At 36.0% G+C, this 26,967-nt stretch overlaps 2 long non-coding RNA genes across 2 annotated transcripts; both read right to left on the bottom strand.

Annotated features, from left to right (window-relative positions):
• Positions 1 to 2,384: 2,384 nt before the first annotated feature.
• On the bottom strand, positions 2,385 to 16,597 carry LOC148782028 (uncharacterized). Its single transcript, XR_016055276.1, has 2 exons — positions 16,532 to 16,597; positions 2,385 to 2,740 (listed from the first exon to the last, which is right to left on the bottom strand). It is a non-coding gene; the product is annotated as an uncharacterized LOC148782028 (long non-coding RNA).
• Positions 16,598 to 16,917: 320 nt separating this feature from the next.
• On the bottom strand, positions 16,918 to 22,746 carry LOC148782027 (uncharacterized). The gene is made up of 2 exons (XR_016055277.1): positions 22,663 to 22,746; positions 16,918 to 17,047 (listed from the first exon to the last, which is right to left on the bottom strand). It is a non-coding gene; the product is annotated as an uncharacterized LOC148782027 (long non-coding RNA).
• Positions 22,747 to 26,967: the final 4,221 nt, after the last annotated feature.

Raw genomic sequence — 26,967 nt, 5'->3', positions numbered from 1 at the left:
TTGGATTTTGCCGAATTTGGCTGGCCTAGCACGTCGAGTTAAGTCCGAGTATCGAAAAATTACATTTTCCTATTATGGTCTACAATAAGACCACACTTCCATTAATTTTATGTATCACTGTATAAAATACTCATACAAACTCTCATAAGACCTTTAAAGACCACATAAATCCAACATAGGTATGGCCTTTAAAGACCAAATAAACCCAATACTGGCATCTTAAAAGCCCCATACTGTCTCCCAACCCTACCTCAAGTTCTTTAGAAAAAGGATATAAGCTATAATAATGGCCACTTTCCTGAGCTTTGGGCTGGTCCTTCATTTTGAAACTCCCCTCCTCCAAGTTCCCTTCCCATCCCCAAATTCTGTCGTGGGCTAAAGAGAAGTTACTCTCTTGAATTTCCTCCTACAAAGCCTGAATTTGCTCTCCCCACTCTTTCTAAGTCTTCTCCACTTCTCCGAAAATGGACCCTTGTGCTCCGGCCAATCATTTCAAGGTAATTCTTTTTCTTTATTATATTCTTTTGGTGGAAAAAGAGAAATTTAGAACCCTCATATTCTCTGTGCAGTGAATGTTTTTTCTCTGGTTCAGTTTTCTTTTTATGATTGCACAAACCTTCCAGTTTATTAATGGTTTGTTTAAGTTCTCTACATTAAGTCCTTCCCAATCTGCATATCCTACGCAGGAATCAGAATGCCAATAAGAGTTGAGTCGAAAGTCATGAGGCTTGGAAGTTTATGAATCAATAAACCAAGAAGATATTTGAGTGCTGGTCTTACTGTAAACATTATGCAAAAAATATGGATATTGTCATAAAATATATCTGTCTAATCAATTCATTTACAATTTTTCTCTTTATCCATCACCTGATCTTTTCAATAACATTTCTTTTAATTACATGTATCTTCTCCTGAAGTAGTCATGGTTTCTTCTTCATTTGCACATCCTTTTCTTTTTCCTTGTAACCTTTCACGCCTACGCAAGCCTTGTTGGCATCACCGCAAGCCTTGTTGGCATCACAACTTAGAAATGTCCCTATTAATATGAAACTCTCTATATTTTTGTTCAGCACAATGTAGGAATAATTGAACTTGAACAGTAGTTAACTGGTCATGGGCCTAGAAGCAGTTCAACCGACCTAATTGGTAAATCGATCTGTTCAACCGTTCTCACAGGATAAGTCCAAGGTGGTCAAAAAGTGTTTTAAAAATACAAAAATAAATCTAATAAAATATAAAATATATTTAAAGAATGATTAAACAAAGCATACCGAAATGAAGTTGAAAAATAAAAAAATAAAAAAATAAAATGATTTTAAAGAATCGATATGTGCCCAGGGGTATTTTGAAATCTTTCAAAAAAGATGGAAAAATGTAAAAATTAGTATTAATGGCCAAAAAAATTTCCAATCTTTACCAGAATGATGAAAAATATTAAAAATAAAATCCCTTATTTTTTAGATTTTGTAGATTAATTTTAATTTTTAAAAAAAAAATACCCAGCCAATCACCAAAACTGGACAAAACCTACTGGTTCCAATCAAACTGGGTGGTTACCGATTAGAACGCCCAAATTTTCCTTATGGTTTAGAATTTAACATGCACCCATATCTCTCTCTAACACTCATAAAATTGGGTAGAACAAATTTGTACCCTAGTCCTTAACTCTGCCATGCATGCTTTTTTTTTCTTTTTTTGTAAATTTTATTAAATTCATATAATCCTTAATCTCCTCCTTAATGGCATCACGAACCCTTTTACAATAAGCAACATCCCCTAGATACCTACAAGATATTTTTTGAACGGGTTTATACCTTCGGTGGTATACATTTCACAATAATTACGTCTTATACAAATTTCATCTAAAAGATTTGGGGTTATAGCCGTATTTGCAACCCAAATCACCTCTTCTACTTAGATGGCCGCCTAGGTACTAAGCGAACCACTTTTTGAAACTATAATCACACCAACCATAGATTTCTTTAAACCATCAATTATGATTTGTATCATTCTAAGTATAATCTAAGCCAGTGTAAAATAGCATATTTGAAGAAACAATTTTTTTTTTTTCCGTGAGACCAAGGAGTACCTTCCTTATTTTATATTTTTAATTATAACTTACTTTTAAAAAAGAAAAGCTTATAGCAACATACAATAAAGAATAAGAAAATTTGATTATAATTTATGAATAACAACAAAATAATAAAAAATGTTAATTGATGTAGATTCTCAATGAAAAACACAAAAATTAATACATTTCCAATCAAATACAAACACAAATTGAATAAAACCGGGAGTTTTTTCTCTACAACCCTATTTGGGCTCCAAGCAAAACTTCTCTTTAATAAAACATGAATCTTTCTATTCTTTTCATGCATCAATTATTTAAGCGCAAGAATCAATAATACTATTTACTTGAATAAAAATAACTCGTAAACCCAACCTAAAGTAAAAATACATTATGTAACCTTTACTTATTCCAAAATAACATGAAACTACAGTTGAATAAAATTAAGCTAGAATTACTAAATAAAACAGTTCAATCAGTGTTTGTTCTTCATTTTTTTCTTGGTAGCTCGTCTTAGATTTGGATTTTCCAAATAGATCGTGTGTGTTGGGGGCGTGAACTATGAACAAGATTTCATGATACATCTCTCTTTTGAATCCAAAATGAAGAATCAAACCACAAACTTTGATGCCTTTCATGTGGAATCTTTTCCAACCGCTTCATTGGTCGTCCCTGCAAGAAGGAACACAATTAAGAAAACAAGCTTCAAAGTGAAGTGCACCAAATAGCTGAGACTTTTCAATGCAATCTGCCCTCGGTAAACAAATACATCGATGAATTGCACATAAATAGAGTAAAATGCTAGGTTTGGATGGAATGAAATTTCAAGAATATTAACTCCAAAGATTCTTCCAAGGAATTCAGCACCTAAATAAAGAACAGAAAATAGACTCGTCTAGTTTTTCTTTCATGAACTACAGAGTTTAGACAATCAAATGCATACACTTTATGACAAATGAGGCACTCAGGCACATGGAAGCATATATCAGACCACATCGGACATGAGATCCTTCTCCAAGATCGTTTTTCTTCTTTTTCTTTGTTTTTTTTGAGGAAATGCAAATGATTCTATACCAAAGCAGGGAACATTAAAACTAGTTGAAACAAATTGTAGTAGTGGAACAGATACCGATATGATTGAACCATCCTATCTCTATTAATCGTTAATATCATATAGGGAAATTACAAAAAAAATTTCTAAGACCACACTTTTTATACAACTTACCACCAACCTAATTTTCTTTCTCACTTTGTACCTCCAAATAAATTTTCTATGTCAATAACCCCGAGGGGAAAAGTTCATTTTTTTAAAAAGAAATGCCATTCTCATCCACAAAAATTATTTTGACCAGATTTGATGTTGACTTTTAGACCCCAATAGCACATTGCTGGAGCGTACCATCACATTGTCAGAGCGTACAAGTGTCGAACTGCCCTAAGACAACTACTAAATCAAAACTGAGTATTACCGGACCGCCCTTTATACAGTGCCAGAGCCTTGAAATCTAGCCAAACTGCCCGCCTCATTGCATTTTACACAGTATCAAAGCCCTATTTGCCAAACCGCACTTTACACGGAGCCCTACTGCCAGACCGAACTTGCACAATGCCAAAGCCCCTATTTTGGTGGGATAGAGGAAAGAGAAGGGTGGGTAAGGTAAAAGTAAGGGAGGATAGTTTAGGCGTTTTTTTATTTTTTATTTGGTTCGGAGGTATTTGCAAAAAAAAGTATATTTTGAGAAAAAAGTGAAAGAAAAAGTTAGACTGGAGATAAATCAAATAAAAAGTGGTCTTGAGGGTTTTTGTAATTTTCCTTGTAATATAAGTGTGTTTGCACAAGGTGTGTACGTGAATGATCCTTTTTATGCAAGTAACCATACTGCACATGGTTTATGATACAGTGCCAATATTAATGCATGAATGGGGCAATCCATTTAATTAAACCAGCGTGTATTGTTGCATGTTTAGCCATTATTCAACAAATAATGCATTTCATAATAAGGAGTTGTATGCGTGTGTGAGAGAGAGTCAAATAGGGGTGGCAATGGGTCGGGTCTGGCTGGACTCGGATGCAAACCCGAATGTATTTAGCTCCAAGTTTTAGACCCGGACTTGACCTGTCGGGTCCAAAAGTTGGACCTATACCCATATCCGTCGGGTCCCGGATCCATCCCGTCAAGTCCCTGGTTTAGTCGGGTCCATTGCCACCCTTACTATGAGCTTCTTTTTTTGTAGTCTATAATGGTGAATAATAGATAACTAATTTTTGAGGGGTGGGCAATTAGAGAGAGAGAAAGAGAGAGAAAGAGAGAGAGACATTCGAGATCCAGAGAGCGAGCTATGTCTCCAAAAAAACTAAGAGAGGGAGAATTGCAAAGAGGGAGAATGGCGATGGGGTTTGGCCGTTTGAGAATGTAAGGAAAGATGACAAGTATTGAACGATTTTAGGGTTGAGGCTTTAGCCTTTGGGTAAACTAAAAATTCGAATCCAAATACCCATCAGGTCGGGTATAGCATGACCCATACCCAAATCCGGGACTATCCGGGTATCCTTTATTGGACCCCGATCCTACCCACCGTCCAAAACTTGGACCCATACCCAAACCCGTGTCGGATATGCTCAGCGGGTATGGGCGGGGTCCGGGTCCATTGCCACCCCTAGAAACACATAGATGATTGCAAACTCCCATACACATTTACTGTACATTACCATCATCCCCCCATTTTATGGTGCTAGGTGCAACTTTTTAGAGCCATTCTGTAAGGATCGTCCTAAATCACTAGATGAACAATTTCAAAGGAAAAAAACTTGATTTGGAGCACATCTAACCCTAGATCTAACATGCACCAAAACAAACAACCGAAAAAACTATGGTTAGCTTTATCCATATGATCTGTACCATTTTTTTGAGCTACAAATTTCAAAATCAGTAATAGACATTATTTTAGAGCCATATAGAGATTTCCCATACCCAAAATGTTTTTCGGACAACGTTTCAAAGGTGAAGCATTACTTTCTTTTCATAAGGCCTTGGTCTTATATATAGATATATATATATATATATATATATATATATAGGAAAATACACGCAACGCCTATAGGCAAAAATGAACAGTGATTTCACCTATGCTCATCACCGTCCAAAGTTCGTCCCACGATCACTGTTGTCCGTTAATGTTTCAATTTCTAATTTTCAATTTGTTTCTATAAATTGGAATGATCTGAAATTCGGAACGTGTGTTCATCAAAAATAGGAAAATCTAATAAAAATATAAAAATAATAATTCACAAAATATAAATTGACCAAAATACCTCTAAAAATTTACAAGGGTATTTTGATAAATTTATATTTTACGAAATATTTTTTTCATATTTTTACTAGGTGCGCCTCACTAAGATGTACACACGCTTCAAAGTTTAAATCACTTCGATTTATAAAAAAAAAAAAATGAAAATCGAAATACTACTGCACAATCATGACCGTACGACGAACTTTTGACGGTAATGAGCATAGGCAAAATCACTATTCATTTTCGCCTACAAATGTTGGAAAGACATATATATATATATATATATATAGAGAGAGAGAGAGAGAGAGAGAGAGAGAGAGAGAGAGTCAACTAGGCTGCTTACATAACAATATCAGCCCAACGGCTTAAATTAAATTTGGGCCGATTTGACGGTTACGACATTAATTCGTATTTAAATTTTCATTTTCTTTCTACAAATCCAAATCACTTGAAATTTTACATGTTTATTCCTTAAAACCAAGATAATATAATAAAAATATAAAATATATATATATATATACAAAAAATAAATTGATCAAAATATCTCAAAACTTTCAAAGGTATTTTTATCAATTTATCTTTTACGAATTAGTTTTTCAATATTTTTATTTGACATGCTTTGATTAGAATAATGAACGCCTAAAATTTAAAATCATTTGGATTTGTATAAAAAAATAAAAATTCAAATACAAAATTAAGTCATGACCGTCAAACCAGCCCAAGGATGATGGATGATATTGTTATGTAAGTAGCCTGACTGACTCATCATTTTTTTTTTCTATTTCATTTTTATCTCCTACATGAAATCTATACATGTGCAAAATTCAGATCCAAACCCCCCTACCTCAAGGTGGCTCTTGCTATAGTATAAGCCCATGGGCTTATGCAATCTTTGGACAATATCAATGAAATGGTCAAAGCACCCGTAAACTAAATGGGGTGGTTGAATCAACTAAATAGCTTTTAGCAGTGTTGGAAAATTTTGGCAATTCCAACTCGGGCTTGCCCAAGTCAATGCTGAGACTAAAACCCCCCGAATAAGGTAAAGAGGGTTAATATTACCCTACTTGATTGAGTTAGTGTAGTAACTCAAGACAGTCTCAAGTCTAAAGATTCAGAGTACAAATGGGGGGAGGAAAACAAGACCTCCTTTTTCTTTAATTATCCTCGATCAATAATTGTTTGCCTTTAACAATTAGAGTTTCGGTTCATTTTTGTATCCTTCTACCTATTATCCTTCTACCTATTAGAAAGATTAGATTTGGGATAAAAACAACAAATTTTTTGAGCTTTTAGGTTTTGGCTTAGGATTGAAACATTGCAATCTTTTCGCAACCCTAGCCCAATCTTGGTTGAAACTTGTTACCAAAACTACATTTTTAGTTCTCCATCGAATAATAAGCTTGTTTTCCACAAAATCTCAGATTTGCAAGATTTTGAAAATGAAAAATTATTGCACCGAATATTTAAACAGCTCAGAGCAACTAAATCTGAACTCAAATCCCAAATCTAGTTTTAAGGGTTTCGATTGGGGTAACTGAGAACTCTTTGAGCTCAAATTTTCGTATGTTGAAGAGCTCGTCGAGCCGCTTGTTTTGGTATATGGAACGCATTGTGACGAAACCTAAGACGAGAATTTCTAGAGAGAAGATGAATTTTGAAACTCGTGTTTCAAATTCTTATAAATAGATATCCCATTATTCAAGAGGTCATATCTTGAAGCCCCAACAACTTAATACCTCAAATGTGGGTCCGTTGCAACCACATTTCAAAGAGCTTCATTTTGAGGTAAAATTTACGCGTGATTGGCGACCAAAAGTTAACTAATTTCGAGTTCAAAGAAAGCAAGTTTTCCGGTTACCATAAACCCATTTTCCGGCGACCTCCCCAATTTGGAAAGTGCTTCAATGATGACCAAATCGGGTGAATTTCATTGCAAAAAGATCGTGACATATTTCCCTTCGTTTTGTGATGAAAAATAAGATCAAAGACATGGAGAATCATCCTTTTAAGTCGATGAAATAGTGCATTTTACAACATATTATCTACACCATCCATTTTCAAGATTTTCATATGTTTATAAATCTACTTGATTTTAACCATGTTTAAAATTTAAAATTTTATAATTAGATATAAAAATAGATTTTGAGATAATCCTAAGAACATTTTACATCAAAATTATATACCATGATAAAATTTGTAAGTGCACCTTACCTCTACAGCTACGGATGCATCCATACGCCAACTGCAACCATATAAATAAACTTTACAAACATGGTGTACAGCGTACTCGCCCAAAACTCGCCTTACCCATAGGGCTCGGCAAAGTTACTCAACCAAGTCCGAGTGGCCTTGGCCGAGTCTCAGAACACTGATCATAATATATAACTATCATTATTTTACTTATATAGTTATATATTTTATGCTTATATACACCAAGTTGGGGTTAATCCGGACCTGGCCCTATAGGGCCCAAACTCAAAACTGGACCCAATTCAGGTCTGGCTCAAGTCCTTTGGACCCAGACACAGTGCAGCCAACTCATCGGGTCGGGATGGCCCAACCCGATTGCCACCCCTACGGCTGGACCAAGTGAGCCTGAGATTCCAAGGAGACAAAGCCTGCCAAATTTGGGTACATAGACATTTGGCGTGACCTCTCATTACCAACCGCCGAGAAGAAAATGGGGGTTTTCGTGGTGATGGTCACAAGGTGATCTTAATACTCCCAAAACCCACTCTTTTCAAATAATCATCCATAGATCAAATCTATAAGAAATTTTACATAATCAGGATTTTCCTGATGCAAAATTGCGATACATGAAAGCACAACTCGGAATGCAGGCACAACTCGGGATGGAAACTCCTGGGCCACATTGGATATAAGTACATATATCAACTGTTATTTTCCCACAGATAAAAAAGAAAACTATTTCAGAAAGAGATGTGTTCATCAGAAACTACTTTACAGGGAGGGAGGAAGGGAGGGAAGCACAATAAATATATAGTTAAGAAAATCAAACATTGATTGGAAACCTAATTTTCTTCTCCATCCTGGAAACTTGCAACCAAGTAAAACCTTTCTTTCAAAGTAGAGAAAAAACATTTTTTCCTAAATTCAACAAAGACAGGTTCATGCCAAGAGCTGCTATTCCTAATCACCAATATCAGTGTCAAATTTGACTCTAGACCAAATCAGAAATATGGGCTGCAAAATGAAGCCAAGTTTGAAACCCTCATTTCAATGCCCCTCGCCAGCCTGCATGTGCAAACTAAACCCAACTGTTAAGAGACTAGTTCATTAAAAAAAATGCATTTCAATTCTCCAAAAATAAAAAAAAATTAAAAAAAACAAAGGAGAAAGAAATTCTGCTTGGAGATAAGATGAAACACAATCCTGCAAGTATTGTATCCAATAAATCTCTGGGTCAAAGCAAGTGCCAAATGGAAGAAAAAAAAAAGGAAGAAAATTAAGGAAATATAATGGGCATAGAAGCAGGGTACATATTAATATAACAATACAATGGCTGAAGTCAATTACTTTGTCATAGAATAAACAAACAAATAGGAAAAAGAGAAAATTGGGGACAGGGAGGAAAAAATAGTGGGCTCTATCAGAAGTAAAAAATGGTAATTATTTAACAAAATCATTACAATTGCACTTATATTTCATTTAATAAAACAGGCATTTAAATGTAGATTTGTAGCCATAATGAACATGTCCTATATGTCTATCGCACTCCATTTTATGATGCCATGGGTTGCAGTGGTAACTATTATAATGGCTTTAACAGCATTTTTTTAACAAGGCTTTAAACAGGCATGAGATGAATTAGGCTCTAATCTTTTGAGGCATTTAACTGGCAGCCAAATTTTGAGGGTATCTCAAAAAAGTGGCCAGAAACTCCTTTGTTTCCAAAGAGGAAAAAATGGGAACAGTGAAAAACAGTAAAAATACATAAGTATATGTATGTGTGTGTGTGTGTATATATATATATATATATATATATATATATATATATAGTGCGGTTTGTATAGAGCCAAGGCTCTAAACGATCAAATTAGAGCCCACCTTCAAGTAGTGTCGAGAAATATGGTTTCAATATTGGAAAGTTTGGTGAAAGCCTTAAATTATATTTTCATCTCTAGTTATAAACTTTAAAGCTTTAAAAATAGTGTAGATCGAGCGGATCTATATGAAAACTTTAAAATCTTGAAAATTGACCGTCCAAAACTGTGTTACAAAATGCACTATTTCCAAAACTTGAAATCCATTTTTTTCTCGTACCAATGCATCATGATGTCAAGAAGATCAATTTGATGATATTTGGGCATCAAAACAACCTCTACTAGTGAAAGTTCTGAGGTAGGCTCTAAACTATAGATTTTCAAGTTTTCATATAGATCTGCTCGATCTACATTATTTTTTAAGCTTTAAATTTTACAACTAAAGATGAAAATATAATTTAAGACTATCACAAAACTTTCTAGCATTGAAACCATATTTCTCGACACTATTTGAAGGTGGGCTCTAATTTGATCGTTTAGAGCCTCGGCTCTATACAAACCGGCCTCTATATATATATTTATATAATATATATATGGAAAATGCTGAGATTAGCCCACTAGCTCATATGAACATATGAGCCCAACAGCCCAGATTGAATCTGGGCCGATCTGACGATCACGACTTCATTTCATGTTTGAATTTTAATTCTTTTTCTACAAATCCAAATAACTTGAAATTTTAGGAATTCATTCTTCTTATTAAGGCGCACCTAATAAAAATATTTTAAAAATAATGCGCAAAAAATAAATTTACCAAAATACGCCCGAAGCGTTTCAGGGGTATTTTGGTAAATTTATCTCTTGCAAATTATATTTTTGATATTTTTATTAGATTCTCCTATTTTTGAAGAATGCACGTCTAAAATTTCAAATTATTTGGATTCGTAGAAAAAATATTAAAATTCAAATACGAAATGAAGTCATGATGATGATCAATTTCCTTGTGCTCATTTATAAAATTCAAATAAGAAATGAGGAATATATAGATATATATATATATATATATATATATATATATATATATATATATTCCTTAGCTTGGGAAAAGGCTTCGATGAAGATGATGATCAATTTCCTTGTGCTCATTTCCACTTAATTTCCTGTATGCATGCTATATTGACTCTCCTTCGTCTCATTGTAACCACTAACTTCATATATATAAATATACATATAAATAGCCATGGAAAGCCATGGATAATTGATTCCAAAGTGTGAATAAACAAACTCCTTTGTTCAAAGAAAACGCACAGTTCAAAAAACAAAAGGAAGTGTTAACAAACATAAAACTTTTAATGGTACTAAACAAATAATTGAAAAGTTTTAAAAAGTTCTCCAGTAGATCATCCTCTCAACAGTTGGTGAACCTTCAAAACTCAACTTTGAAGGTTAGTGATAATCAAAGATGGAATAGAAAACCTGGTCATAACATGGGCCCTAAATAGAAAGGAAATCCTAAATAGAAAGGAATTCCAAGACTACTCAGCCATCGATCCATGTTGACAGGCCATTTCGTATACCCATTCACACTCAGCAACCCAAGACCCTCACTATGGTTGCCTGCAAGCAGGGGAGCAATCAAGGTAAATGTCATTGGAATTTTAACTAAGAACCATATGACCGGTGTTGGGGGCCTATAAAGAAACTACGGGAGACAAGTCCTACTCACCTACTCAGGATAAGTGGAACAACACAGATTCCAGACACTAATGAACTAGTCCTCCTAGCCAGATTCAAAACTTTGATAGAAGCGGGGGTACAATTTAATTATAAAGGGGGACACAGCAAACATCATTTCCATGCACGAAAGAGCTTTAGATTATCCTGGGAGGCACAACCATGTCTTTGACAAAATATGCAACTCTGTGACCTTCCATGACCTTTAGAGACACATGGAGGAAAGTAAGCAGTATCACCAATGAGCTGCCCAAAGAGGGTTCTGACCGACTCTCCATCCTTGTCTACTACCAACAACACCCCCAAACAAAATGGCAAAATTAGCATATAGTACTCTTTACACTTCAGATGTAGCTTCTCTACTTCAATTCAATTTTATTGACACCCAATTTCTTGGGACAACTTTGTATACACACTCAACTCTCATTTTGTTACAACACACATATTGTACAATTCAAAAATATATAAGAAATAAAAACAGTCTAACTTTTTAAAGAAAAAACTCAAAAAAGGGATTGCATTATTTATCTGCTTATTGCTTTCACTCTCTTATCTTTTTGTATTTCGTTATCGATCCATACATAACCTAATCATGCTTGAGGAGCACAAGATTTGAGCAGATCTCAGGCATACATTAACTAGATAAAAGGGCATCATGTTGCTTAATGAATTACTATCACGTTGCATGGCCAAAAGGAAGATGTATGCGATTGGCATCATGATTCATGTTAAAATGGGTGCAGAGTTAGCCCTACATTAGGATGTGCAGTAGATTCCCTTCCCACAAGTACCTGGAGTGCCACACCCCTCTGTATCAGAAGACCACACAAGGTCGTCATGGAGTGAACACCGATTTCACTTGGTGAGATAGGACACGGCCTGCAGCTTGAAGATGTGCAATGGACTGGAAGTAGGAAAATCAGGACTACAAATGCAGCACTCTTTGAGATGTGGTGGTGGTGGGTCATCAACCAGGAAGACCAGCAGTGGCGGCAAGTTATTAAACACGAATATGACCTAGATAGTTTGGGATGGCTCCCCTGGGCCTAACCAGGGCAAACTCCTATTGGCCTGGAAGGCTAAAGGATCAATTTACTAGAGATTTTTCTGAAAGTATTCACTTTACTGCAAAAGAAAAAAAGAGACTGGATAAATTAGGAAGTAAAAAGATCTCTAGCTTGGGGCTGAAACCTCGGCATCTATCTTCCCAAGGCGATTTAGTACTCCCACCCTAGACATCTCCCTCTACCTCCTTTTTAGTTAACTCCTACCAAGCTCAGTCACCACCCAAACCTGTCAACTCTCGTCAACATGGCTTCCCCTATAAGACAAAGTCTGCACAGGGGACCAACTACAAGGCAAGGGCATACAGCTGCGCAATAATGTTCAAGGTGCAAGGATGCTCAGGAATCACTTGATAAACTCTTCCGCCATGCCCCAGTGGCAGATCATTTATGGGCCCCCAGTTTACTATTGTTTTGGTGGATGTTGGTGACACCCCAAATCTATTCAGCAAATATTACACTGTACTTGAGGCCCATCCCATTCCCTCCTAGGGCCTATTTCCTAGGAGGGCCTCCCTGAACTCTAATCTTTGGATAATTCTGTTAGAGCAGAATGAAAACTTCAAAAATGCTCCACAAGAGCGAGGGTTGAGGGTCACATAAACTCCTCAGTCATCTTTTGGGCCCAAACTAGAAAAGACTACTTGGCTTGGTTTGCAAGGGACTTCCCTATGAATTGTACTGTGATCAGTCGAACAAAGCCGATGACCATCAAAAGACCTAGCCTTTGGCTGGAGTAATAAAAACTCGACACTGATGGTTGTTCAGTTGGTAACCCCGATCTACTGGAGGCCTTTTCCGAGACAGCTCATCTCGGATAAGGGGCTCCTTTTCAAGGTCTGCAGGGATGGCTGACTCGACGACGGCCTGGCCATGCTGGAAGGATGGAAAATACTTAATCTCAATTAGGGACCCAATCTCCTTGAGAAATTTGATTCCTAGAATGTTATTAAATGGGCCTAAAAACTTTCTCGTGCCAAGCAACTCGAGGCTGCCATTTAACAAATCCTTGACATCACCATCCCTCTACATGTGGTACTCCAGCACACTTTGAGAGAATGAAATACTACAGCACAATCCCTAGCTAAAGAAAGAGAGCTATCACAACTCAAGGCTAGGTCTAAAATTTCGGCCACAATGTAAATCAGACACCACCTGTCCCCACCCACCCACCCACCACCCCACTCTTCCCCCAATATGGTGCCCCTCATCTCTTCACAAGAGCAAGGGGGTCGCACAAACTCCTCAGTCATCTTTTGGGCCCAAACTAGAAAAGACTACTTGGCTTGGTCTGCAAGGGACTCCCCTATGAATTGTACTATGATCAGTCGATCAAGGCCGATGATCATCAAAAGACCTAGCCTTTGGCTGGAGTAATAAAAACTCGACACTGATGGTTGTTCAGTTGGTAACCCCGGTCTACTAGAGGCCTTTTCCGAGACAACTCATCTCGGATAAGGGGCTCCTTTTCAAGGTCTGCAGGGATGGCTGACTCGACGACGGCCAGGCCATGCTGGAAGGATGGAAAATAGTCTATCTCGATTAGGGGCCCAATCTCCTTGAGGAATTTGACTCCTAGAAAGTTATTAAATGGGCCTAAAAACTTTCTCGTGCCAAGCAACTCGAGGCTGCCTTTTAACAAATCCTTGACATCATCATCCCTCTACATGTGGTACTCCAGCACACTTTTAGAGAATGAAATACTACAGCACAATCCCTAGCCAAAGAAAGAGAGCTATCACAGCTCAGAGCTAGGTCTAAAATTTCGGCCACGTTGTAAATCATACACCACCTGTCCCCACCAACCCACCCACCACCCCACTCTTCCCCCAATATGGTGCCCCTCATCTCTTCACAAGAGCAAGGGGGTCGCACAAACTCCTCAGTCATCTTTAGGGCCCAAACTAGAAAAGACTACTTGGCTTGGTCTGCAAGGGACTCCCCTATGAATTGTACTATGATCAGTCGATCAAGGCCGATGAGCATCAAAAGACCTAGCCTTTGGCTGGAGTAATAAAAACTCGACACTGATGGTTGTTAAGTTAGTAACCCCGGTCTACTGGAGGCCTTTTCCGAGACAGCTCATCTCGGATAAGGGGCTCCATTTCAAGGTCTGCAAGGATGGCTGACTCGACGACGGCCTGGCCATGCTGGAAGGATGTAAAATAGTCAATCTCAATTAGGGGCCCAATCTCCTTGAGGAATTTGACTCCTAGAATGTTATTAAATGGGCCTAAAAACTTTCTCGTGCCAAGCAACTCGAGGCCGCCTTTTAACAAATCCTTGACATCATCATCCCTCTACATGTGGTACTCCAGCACACTTTGAGAGAATGAAATACTACAGCACAATCCCTAGCTAAAGAAAGAGAGTTATCACAGCTCAGAGCTAGGTCTAAAATTTCAGCCACGTTGTAAATCAGACACCACCTGTCCCCACCCACCCACCCACCACCCCACTCTTCCCCCAATATGGTGCCCCTCATCTCTTCACAAGAGCAAGGGGGTCGCACAAACTCCTCAGTCATCTTTTGGGCCCAAACTAGAAAAGACTACTTGGCTTGGTCTGCAAGGGACTCCCCTATGAATTGTACTATGATCAGTCGATCAAGGCCGATGATCATCAAAAGACCTAGCCTTTGGCTGGAGTAATAAAAACTCGACACTGATGGTTGTTCAGTTGGTAACCCCGGTCTACTGGAGGCCTTTTCCGAGACAGCTCATCTCGGATAAAAGGCTCCTTTTCAAGGTCTGCAAGGATGGCTGACTCGACGACGGCCTGGCCATGCTGGAAGGATGGAAAATAGTCTATCTCAATTAGGGGCCCAATCTCCTTGAGGAATTTGACTCCTAGAATGTTATTAAATGGGCCTAAAAACTTTCTCGTGCCAAGCAACTCGAGGCTGCCTTTTAACAAATCCTTGACATCATCATCCCTCTACATGTGGTACTCCAGCACACTTTGAGAGAATGAAATACTACAGCACAATCCCTAGCTAAAGAAAGAGAGCTATCACAGCTCAGGGCTAGGTCTAAAATTTCGGCCACGTTGTAAATCAGACACCACCTGTCCCCGCCCACCCACCCACCTCCCCACTCTTCCCTCAATATGGTGCCCCTCATCTCTTCACAAGAGCAAGGGGGTCGCACAAACTCCTCAATCATCTTTTGGGCCCAAACTTGAAAAGACTACTGGGCTTGGTCTGCAAGGGACTCCATTATGAATTGTACTATGAACAGTCGATCAAGGCCGATGACCATCAAAAGACCTAGCCTTTGGCTGGAGTAATAAAAACTCGACACTAATGGTTGTTCAGTTAGTAACCCCGGTCTACTGGAGGCCTTTTCCGAGACAGATTATCTCGGATAAGGGGCTCCTTTTCAAGGTCTGTAGGGATGGCTGACTCGACGACGGCCTGGCCATGCTGGAAGGATGGAAAATAGTCAATCTCAATTAGGGGCCTAATCTCCTTGAGGAATTTGACTCCTAAAATGCTATAAAATGGGGCCTTAAAACTTTCTCGTGCCAAGCAACTCGAGGCTTCCTTTTAAAAAATCCTTGACATCATCATACCTCTACATGTGGTACTCCAGCACACTTTGAGAGAATGAAATACTACAGCACAATCCCTAGCTAAAGAAAGTGAGCTATCACAGCTTAGGGCTAGGTCTAAAATTTCGGCCACGTTGCAAATCAGACACCACCTGTCCCCACCCACCCACCCCACTCTCTCCCAATATGGCGCCCCTCATCTCTTCACTGATAGGTCACATGTTTTGTACAAAACATTTTCATAAAGAGTACTGTGAGTCATATTCCATAAGGGCACAATATATGTCACTTGTATATTTCTTACATGCCAAATAGAATTTTGCAAATTACCTTAAAAAGAAAAAGAAAAAAATAGAAAAGAGAGGTATAATGTTCCTCTTGTGTAAATTGCCGATATTAGCTGCAAAGAAAATTAGAAATTACTCAGTTTTTTACCTACCAATACTGTCAAGACTCAAGAGTATCCCTTTCTGGAAAAGAGATGCTAAGCAGTATAGATGCATCCCAAGGTTCAGACATAAAAGGTACAAAATCACGACAAAAAAAACCCATAACCAGAAAAGGGGTCACTTGTAAATAACATAAAAGGATACCCCATAACCAGAAGTAAAGATACAAAATCACCACAAAAAAAAACTCCAAATTGAATAAAAAAGGATACCCCATAACCTGAAAACGGGTAACTTGTAAATAACATAAAAGGTACACCTGGGAATGATGATTCACATCAGTGTTTATAAACTGGCAATTGTCTTGTACTCTCTCAATGTTCCCCTTTCAAAACATTTATATCAATATGTATCATCAGTACTTACCTCATTATTGCTAACAAGACGAGATAGTGATACATCTCTCTTTCGAATCCAAAATGACAAATCAAATGACAAACTTTGATGCCTGTAATGTGGAATCTTTTCCAACCGCTTCATTGGCCATCCCTGTATCAAGGAATACAATTAAGAAAGCAAGCTCCAAAGTGAAGTGCAGCAAATAGCTTAGACGTTTCGATGCCATCAGTCCTTGGTAAACAAATACATTGATGAATAGCACGCAAATAGAGTGAAATGCTAGATTTGAATGGAATGAAATTTCAAGAATGATAACTCTAGAATCAGCACCTAAATGAAGAAATGGGAACGGCTACGGGCAGAGGCAAGCTCCCCCACTTTCCCACCCTTCTCCTATTGAGCCTCCCCCCCTCTACTGCAACCACATCCACCTCCTCAAGCCGCAGCCCTCGTCCTCCTCTGGGGTGCCCTCTCAGATCGCCCACCCATCGGCACAAGGTGTATGCATGTATGATCCTCTTTGTGCATAACATTATAACCATACTGCACATGGTTGATGATAGTGTCCTGATATTATGCATGCATGTATGGTCATTAAATGAAACCACTGTGTATATTGTTGCATGCTTAGCCATTATTCAACAAATAATGCATTTCATAAAGGAAGCTGAATGTGTGTGTGTGAGTGAGAGAGAGAAAGAGAGAGATGCTTGCAAGCTTATTTAGACATTTACTATACACTTAACATCATCCCCCCATTTTCTGGTGCTAGGTGCAAGTTTTAAGTTTTTAGGGCCCTTTTTCAAGGATCGTCCTAAACCACTATGGTTAGGATATCTAAACAATTTCAAAGGAAAAAGGTTGATTTTGAACACATCTAACCGTAGATCTAACATGCACAAAAACAGACAAATAACAAAGCGATGGTTAGCTTTATCCATAAGATCTGTACCATTTTTTTAGCTACAAATTTTATAATCAATGATGGATATTGATTTTAGAGCCACATAGAGATTTCCCATACCCAAAGCATTTTCCGGACAAGGTTTCAAAGGTGAGGCTTTACTTTCTTTAACAAGGTCTAGGTCCTATAGAAACTGCATATATATACATATATATATATATATATATATATATATATATATATATATATATATAGATAGATCTTGACCTAGAATTAATAGTGGTTTAGGTCATATCCCTAGCCATTAGATCTTGATTGGATGGTTGAAAATGTATGTTACTACTTGAATTTTGATTATTATTATTTTTTACAAATCAATTTAATCTGAAAATTTAAGCATATATAATTAAGACCATGAAGCACAACATAAAAATATAAGAAAATTATTTTAAAAATTTAAAATGGCCAAACTACCCCCATTATTTCTTAGGGGTAGTTTGGTAATTATGTATTTTGTAAAAATACTAGTGTTATATTGATTATTGTGCACCGTATTATGCAATAAACATGTATAAAATTTCATATAGAGAAACGATTAAAATTCAAGTAGTAATATGCATTTTCAACCCTCTGATCAAGATGTAACAACAAGGAGCATGACATAAACTACTGTTCATTTTAGGTCAAAACCTATTGTTAACGTCATCCCATGTGGGTGTGGGTGTGGGTGTGTGTGTGTATGTCTAGATAGAGAGCGAAAGAGAAGAGAGAGACAGAGAGATAAATGATTCTATAAGCCAAAGAGCCCATGCTACAACACAAGACTATTGGCTAAAACATTTAGCTAGAGAGTTTTCTCAGGTGAAACTTCACACATCTTTGATAGGAAAAATAAACAATTTAGAAAAGAAAAACGATTTTGAGTTATTGAAGGGTTGATTAACCATTCACCAAACTCATTTTCTCACATTTTATTGTGTGAAATCTTTTTCTTTTCTATTTTGATCTCCTAGATGAGATCTACACGTGTGCAAATTTCAGGTCCGAATCCCTCTAGCTCAATTTGGCTCATGCTATAGTATAAGCCCATGGACTTATATAATCTTGGAAAAATATCAATGAAATGGTCAAAGCACCTTAAAAACTCAATGAGGTGGTTAAATCAAATAAATAGCATCAAAGCGGTTAACTTTTAACAGTGTTGGAAAACTTTGGTGATTCCAACTCAGGCTTACCCAAGTCAATGCTGAGACTAAAACCCCATGACTAAGGTAAAGGGGGTTAAAATACCCTACTTGTTTTGAGTAACTGTACTAACTCTGACGGACTCCAAGTCTAAGGATTTACAAAGTACAAAAGGGGGGAGGAAAACAAAACCTTATTTTTCTTTAATTATCCTCGATCATGCATTGTTGTCCTTTAAAAATTAGAGTTTAGGACCATTTTTGTATCCTTCTACCTATTAGAAAGATTAGATTTGAGATAAGAACAATAAGTTCGTTGATTTTTTAGGTTTTGGCCAAAGATTAAAACATTGCAATCTTTTCACAATCCTAACCAAATCTTTGTTGAAATTTGTTACCCAAGCCATGTTCTAAGATCTCTATCAGAGAATAAGCTTCTTTTCCACAAAACCACTCAAAATTTTAGATTTGTAAGATTTTGAAAATCAAATACTATTGCACCGAAAATTTAAAGAGCTCAGAGCAACTTGATCTGAACTCAAATCCCAAATCTAGTTTAGGGGTTTCAATTGAACTGAGAACTCCTTGACAAATATTTGAGGCGTCCTTTCGCACCAAGCACAAAGATTGATGGACCAACCATGAAAATTTGGGTAAGTGAAATTGGGTTTCATATTTTCGAATTAAATTTCAATAAAGAACATTCGAGGATTCTTCATAGCTTTAGTGACTCCCATTATTTTTTTTTAAGTTTTCCAATTTTTGGATTTTTAAAGATATTTCCAGATTTTATTGTGATTTTTATGCGCAACTCACTCTTGACTTAGCAAATAATTTTTCTAGCACACATAACAAGATTTTTTTAACGAGAAACTATTCCAGAGTTTGAACCCAGAACAAGAAAGGTTATTTTAGGTCACTTGGCTCAAGTGACTTCATTGGGTGAAATTATTGAAACACCCTTACTTGTCCAGGACTTCAAGCTTAGAACAATTATTAAAAACAATTATGATGAGGTACCTAAATGAAAGGATTTTTAAAAGTAACCACTTGTTGGAATAATTGTAGACTTAACCACCTCCTAATTTTTTAAGGTGGTTCAAACATTTTAATGACTCTCTCTCTCTCTCTCTCTCTCTCTCTCTCTCTCTCTCTCTCTCTCTCTCTCTCTCTCTCTCTCTCTCTCTCTCTCTCTCTCTCTCTCTCTATTTCACACACACACATTTTGCAATGTGCATGTCACCTCAGCAAGTATGGCATTAATAGATAAGATTGTGTCACCTTTGACAACACTAGGTGGCTACAAGCTCAAGGAGCATGGTTTCAAGGACTAGAAATAGAAAAGTAATACCAAACTTCAACTTCGTGATAGTAATTGCTTCCTGTTCAGTCAACTCACTTAATAAGAATTTTCTTTTCTCAATTGTAATATTTAGAGAAAGTTGCTCTTTTAGTGCATGTTTACAAACTTCTAGTCACGAGAGACAATGCCATGGAATAAGTCACACAAAACATTTTCCACATGGAAGATTTGGGTCAGAGGAGGCGTTTTAGGCATTTAGATGGTTCGCTATAACAAGGAAACTTATTCATGAGTACTAAAGACACTATTTAGAGGACTCATTACATAGATAACCTCAAATTGAATGCAAAGCTCTACACAAATGAAGGGATCATAGGAAGATTCCATTAGGAATTGACAGCTAGGAGGGACCATCATTTATGTGACTTCCGCTTGAGCAAGAATAGCTCATGCAATTCATAATATAGTTCTTATGGGGTGAATTCCGCTTTGGAACCCCAACCCCGCTCTCCTGAGAAGGGATCTCGCTCCTCTGCAATTCTTAAATTTTGGAATCTCGATCCTTCCTACTAGGGACCGAGGCTCTAAGTTACATTGGATCTAAATACCCTAGCATTATATTACGGCATAGCAATATAAGATAGCATGGCGATGGAGTATAGCATTGTGGGATAGAAAACCAATACAGTATAGTCTACCAGTGTGGTAGTAGTATATACCATATAGTGTAGTGTACATTATATAGTTGTATAGAGTAGATTTGAATGTAGTAGCTTTTAGCACAATATTATATAGTACAATACAATAAAATATAGTATATAGCAAAATGTTGTAGGATAGCATAGAAATATAATATCACAAAGTAGTGTGGCATATTAGAATAGTATATACTAGATTACTATACTAGTAAAGTGCGACAAGGGACCTCAATTTTTAACCAAATGATCTTGGTCCTATACAATTTCTAATTCGATCTCATTTAAGTTTGGATCGAGCTACCCCACTTATTGGGATGGAGATCCCTAGATTTCAGGGTGTACATACCACATTTGTTACCATAGGGAGCTTTCTGCTCATCATGATCCACATCCAAACCCAATTCCCACATTTGATTCGATCTGGATTCTGATAACTATGATTCATACTGTCAACAACAACATGTGGAATCCTCAAATTACATCAATCATCGACAACTTCATACTTCATCAGGACAATGTCCATTGTTCTCATCCTCTAAGTCTCGAGCTCATTAAATATGTAGATGTTTTATTGAATGTACAAGTGAATATTGTCTGCTTCAAGGTTCCTAACCAATCCTCTAGAATAAATGTGACTTCTAATTGATTTCCTAAAATAAGAAATAGTATGTAATTTCTTATGCAGTTGAAGTTAAAGAGAGCCTTATTTAATATTTATAACAAGAACATTTGGCTGTCAATTCTCAAAAAAAACAAAAAAAAAAAAAAGAAAAGACATTTGGTTTTAACATGAGAAAATGAAACTAACATGACATATTGTACTTTTGTGTATGTAAATAATATCAATATTATTTGGATTGCAGTGAATCTAACTTATTGTGATTGACGTTGAGTCAATCCCTCAATATCTCAGCAAATTCTATCCTACAAAGTATATCATCAAGAAATGCCAATTTGCATAACCATATGCCCTTTTCATGTCCAACTTATACACAACTTCTAACTTTGCTTTTCTAGAAGCAAAACTCCGTAAGTTTCCATCTAAAATATTCTTTTCTTTTTGAAAATGCATGCCATCCAAAATCTGGCAAAAGCTAATATGAACAATCCCCAGACTTGAGGAGAAGGTGTGAAATCCTAAAAGAGCTCCTAAAGGTCAATCATGGTGCTCTCCCAAAAAAAAAAGCAAAAAAGAAAAAACCCCTAAAACTAGTTATGCCAAGGGCCTCATCTTTGGAATACCAAATTCCACTCCAATGACTTCACAATTTTGGAAAGGGTTTTCTAGATATACTGCTCTCCCATCACCATCCATCCAAACTTGGAAGGGAACAATACATGTGTCCAACCTAACCAAATGCACCCAATCATTTTCAATTGGAACTCAATTTTAAACTGAAGAGTAAGGTATGTTTTGTATCAAAAGATTTAAGACATTAACTTGGCCCCATTAACCAAGCTAGGATGGGAGTTAGCAACTAGGAAAACATTCTTTGCCATTATCATCGATTAGGATAATGTCTTGTGAGACATCATTCGTGAGATTCGAAAATTACAAGGAAAGATCCATGGTCTTGGCATGACATTCATAGAACGCTATCCACCAGCGAACAGCATTCCCCATGGAGTAGTGCGCAACAATGAGGTAGAAAAAATAAAACCCTCTCAAGATGGACACCTTCCTCTCAAGAGTTTCAATAAAGTGATGAACGAGCATGAAAATAGAATTGAACTGTTAAAAGCCATATGAAAAAGTCCGATCCCCCACTTAGTTAGTATTACAAGAGAGGCCACTCCTTTGAGGTTCATCAATATAAAGCCTTATGTCTGAGATACCATTTACTCTTTCCATTTTTATAACTGATCTCATCTTGTCAGACTCCTTTCAGCATTTCCTATCTGTTGCAAGTTTTGAAGTCTCAAATAGAATGCCTGATAATTTTTTGAGAGAAAATAGAATGCCTCATAATTTATCTGACCAAAAAGTGAAATTTAAAAATAAAAAAAAATAAAAAAATTATGAATTCAACAACTTGCCGCTCTAGAATGCGAAGCTCAATCCTTCTTACCATTTCAAACCAAACACCCCATAACAGAACAAGCCTCCAACAAATAGCAGATAATTGGCGCAATTTATAGAAAGCAGAGAGAGCACGCAGAAGTAGCTACCTTGCGGGGTTTGGGTATCAACTTCTCCATAGATGGTTTTGAGTCTAGAAAGAGAAAGAGCCGGGTTATGAGAGGTTTGAGAGAAGAGGTGCTGCTTCCACTGCCACATGGTGTTCTTGAGGGCCTTGTTCTTATTCTGGAGCTCTTCCTTTTCCCATTCTAGGGTTTCAATTTCTCTCTGCTGACCCACAGATCTCGCGCACAGGGCTGCAAATGCCCCAAATAGAGCAATGTGTATGAGGTAATCCTCTTTCCCCACCAATAAACCCGACACCCACCTCTTCATCTCTCTCTCACAACGACGTACTCCTCTTTCCCCTCCAATAAAACCCATAAGCACCTCTCCTCTCTGTATTGCCCCCCAACCGAACAATCCGGGTCGTACTGTTTGACCCAGCGGGTTGGGCCTGGTCCAAACAACTGGAGCTTGACCCAGCTTGGGTCTAGGTCTGGGTCTGGGTCTGGGTCTGGGATCTGGCTTGGACCCCGTCAATTCAGGTAACAGGGTCGAGTCCACCGGTACATATGAATATAACATGGGTGCGGTTTGTATAGAGCCGAGGCTCTAAACAATCAATTAGAGCCATCAAATAGTGTCGAAAAATATGGTTTTAATATTAAAATTTTTTATAATAGCTTTGAAATATTCTTTTATTTTTTATTATAAAATTTAAAACTTAAAAAATAATGTAAATTAAACATATCTATGAAAATCTTGAATATTAACGGTCAAAATATGCCCTATAAGATGCACTACTTCTGAAACTTGAAATCCATTTTTTTCTCATACTCATGCATCTTGATGTCGAGATTAGTGTTCGTAAAATCGAACCAGAACGGTTAATCGGACATGAGGCTGGGAGCGGATTGAACCGAAACCGGACTAACTGGGGCGGTTAACTGGACTAACTGGTCGAGTAGATTTTTTTTAAAAAAAAAAGGGTCCAAAACTTCCAAAAAAATTTAAAAAAAAACAAAATATTTAGACTAAGTGTATAATATCTTATTACATATATTTATCTTACAAAAAAAAATTGAAACAACGTTTTATAAAATAATATTCAAATATTATGGTCCTATACATGAAAATAGCTTAAGATATTTTTTGAAGATATTTTTGTCATATAACATCTTCTTCCAAGAATTAGCATATTTATCCCAAACCTTATATGAAAAACTATCTAGTTTTTTTTTTATATACAAAAATCGCTGACATTAGGAATGAAAGTTAATGAACTTTTGTGCAAATAACAAAAGTAGCTTGATGCTTTTAAATAAAATAAAAATGCCAACTAATTAAGACAAGAAATAGAAAGGACATTTTCCATATAGTTAGATAAAGCATAATTCATACAAGGGTGCAGTTGGCATACAGATGCATCCGTAGCTGTAGAGGTAAGGTGCACCTTCAAATTTTATCATGGTATATAATTTTGATGTAAAATGTTATTAGGATTATCTCAAAATCTATTTTTATATCTAATTATAAAATTTTAAATTTCAAAAATGGTTAAAATCATGTAGATCTATAAACATATGAAAATCTTGAAAATGGACGGTGTAGATAATATGTTGTAAAATGCACTATTTTTGAGACTTAAAATCTTTTTATTTTTCATGGTCATACATCTCGATGATCAATCAAAGGGTTTTTCAACATTAAAACTACATTTTTCGATGGATTTTTGAGGTGCATCCTTATATAAACTTTTTCATTCATACGATACTTTTTCGATGAAGTTAAAAAAGGCATGCTTCACAAAAATACGTCTCATGATGTGTACAACACACTAATATGTTATATTGCTCTTATATGTTCTTTTATGTATCTACGATGTCCATATCAGTGTGTTGTGCATTGATTTTATCAAAAATTAAGAACAATAGAACAAATAATTTGATCAAAAAATAATTTTGTTAAGCAAAATAGAAAAACACTTCCCATATTTATCATAAAACACTTCCCACATTTATCATAAAACATACTTTTATTAAAAAGCCCATAATTTTATCAAAAAATAATTTTACTAAGCAAAATGGAAAATTACTTCCTACATTCATCATAAAACATAATTTTATTAAAAAAACCATAATTTTATCAAAAAAATTTTTGTTAAGCATAAATAGAAAATCAGTTCCCATATTCATCAAAAAACATAGTTTTGTTCGAAAGATACTTTTATTAAGCAAAGAAAAAAAGTTCCAATATTGATAAAAAAAACATAACTTTACTAAGCAAAATGAATTTTTTTTTTTGAAAAATCAATTTCTCAAATGAGAGATGATTTGAAATTAAGATCTTTGCAAAACTCTCTCTCTCTGTGGAATCGGGCCAGATCGAGATCGACCAGTGACTGATCCCGAGTTAGTCGGCCAATTTTTTTAAAAAATGGCTGATATTTTAAAGACTCTTTCCATAATATTCCAAAAACTTGATAAAAAAAGGAAAAAAAAAACGGGAAACATAGAAGAACCAAGCACATACAAGACGGTGTAGTGTTTCATTGAATATAAGGCAACCAAAATTTTTACATGCACTTAAAAAAACAAACTATCCCATTTCCATCGTTACAAATATAACTATATCAACTTAAAAAGACTTATTTAAAAAAATTGAGCGACTTTATCATGTGCTTATCAAAAAGAATAATCAATTTCATCAAAAAAATAATTTTATCAAAAGAATAATTTTATTAAGCAAAATAGAAAAACACTTCCCATATTCATCAAAAAACATCATTTTATTAAAAAATCATAATTCTATTAAAAATAATTTTATTAAGTTAAATAGAAAAACGCTTCCCAAACATAATTTTCTTAAACAAAATATCTTTTTTAGAAAAATCAACTTTTCAAAAACCCCAAAAATGAATCAACATTTCGAGCAAGAAACGACCTTCAACATTTGGAAAATCGAACAAATAAACATACATGCATTGTAAAGGCTTCGATCATCTTTCAAATGCACCAAATATCATCAAAACATATTCAGTATTTTAAATTTAATTGAAGAAAAGGCAGAAATTTCAGATCTATGAAATTTTTATGATATGGTGCACCGAAAAAATTGGTATAAAAAAATTTACTCAATCATAAATAAACATACCAATTTTATTTGAGATATGAAGCCTCAATGATTGAAATACACAACTGAATTTGATAAAAACACAACAAATAAATGGAAAAAAAATATCTGTTTTTGGGTAGAACACAGGTTCTCGGAGCGACAGCTTTTCGGGCAAAAATAAACCTTTGATTTTTTTGTTTTCTGGACAAATTAAAACTTGAATCTAGTAAATACTTCGAATAGCAATAAAACCCCTCAAATATCTTCAAGAACCATTAGGTATTGAGGAGATTATTGAAAGAATGGCGAAAATTTTCAAAAACCTAAAAAATCCGCCATTTCAATCCAAGAAACTCTTCTTTTTTTTTTCAATGTTTAAATCAAAATTGCTTGTTTTATATTCATTATGTAGTGTTTTAAACCATTAAAACACACACACACACACACACACACGCACACAACAACAAAAAAAACATAAAAAAAAAAACCAAAAACCAAAAAATGGCCGCAAACCGAATAAAAAATGGTGAAAAGTTGGATTCCCAGTTTTCCAGCTACATATAGCGATCTCTATTTCAAAATAACGCTGTTATTTATACATTACCGTTATTTACTCTAAAACACCAATATATCGACAAACCGGTCCGGTTAGCTGAAAACCACCCGGCTTTGAGAAAATACCGTCGGTTTGACATTGAACCGACAGGTTTTTTTACCGATTTGTTTTGGAGAGCGGCGTCTATTGAGTAGTACCGCAAAATCGGCCTTAACCAGAATCAGTACCTTGTCGGTACCGATCTAACTGGCCAGTTCTGGTTTGAACGGCCGGTTTTGTGAACAATGGTATAGAGCCTAGGCTCTAAACCATCAAATTACAGCTTACCTTCAAATAGTGTTGAGAAATGTGGTTTCAATACTGAAAATATTTGTGATAGCCTTAAAATATATTTTCATCTTTATTTATAAAGTTTAAAGCTTCAAAAATAGTGTTGATCAATAGATCTATGAAAACTTGAAAATCTTTAAAGTTGACGGTCCAAAATTGTGTTACAAAATGTCCTATTTCCAAAACTTGAAATCTATTTTTCTTTCATTTTTATTTATTTTGAGGTCGAGATGATCAATTTGAGGATATTTG

Source organism: Amborella trichopoda, chromosome 5, assembly GCF_054954075.1.
Source record: "Amborella trichopoda isolate Santa Cruz 75 chromosome 5, AtrichopodaSantaCruz75HAP2 v2.0, whole genome shotgun sequence".
NCBI lineage: Eukaryota > Viridiplantae > Streptophyta > Magnoliopsida > Amborellales > Amborellaceae > Amborella > Amborella trichopoda.
This window is presented reverse-complemented; position numbering and strand designations above follow the sequence as displayed.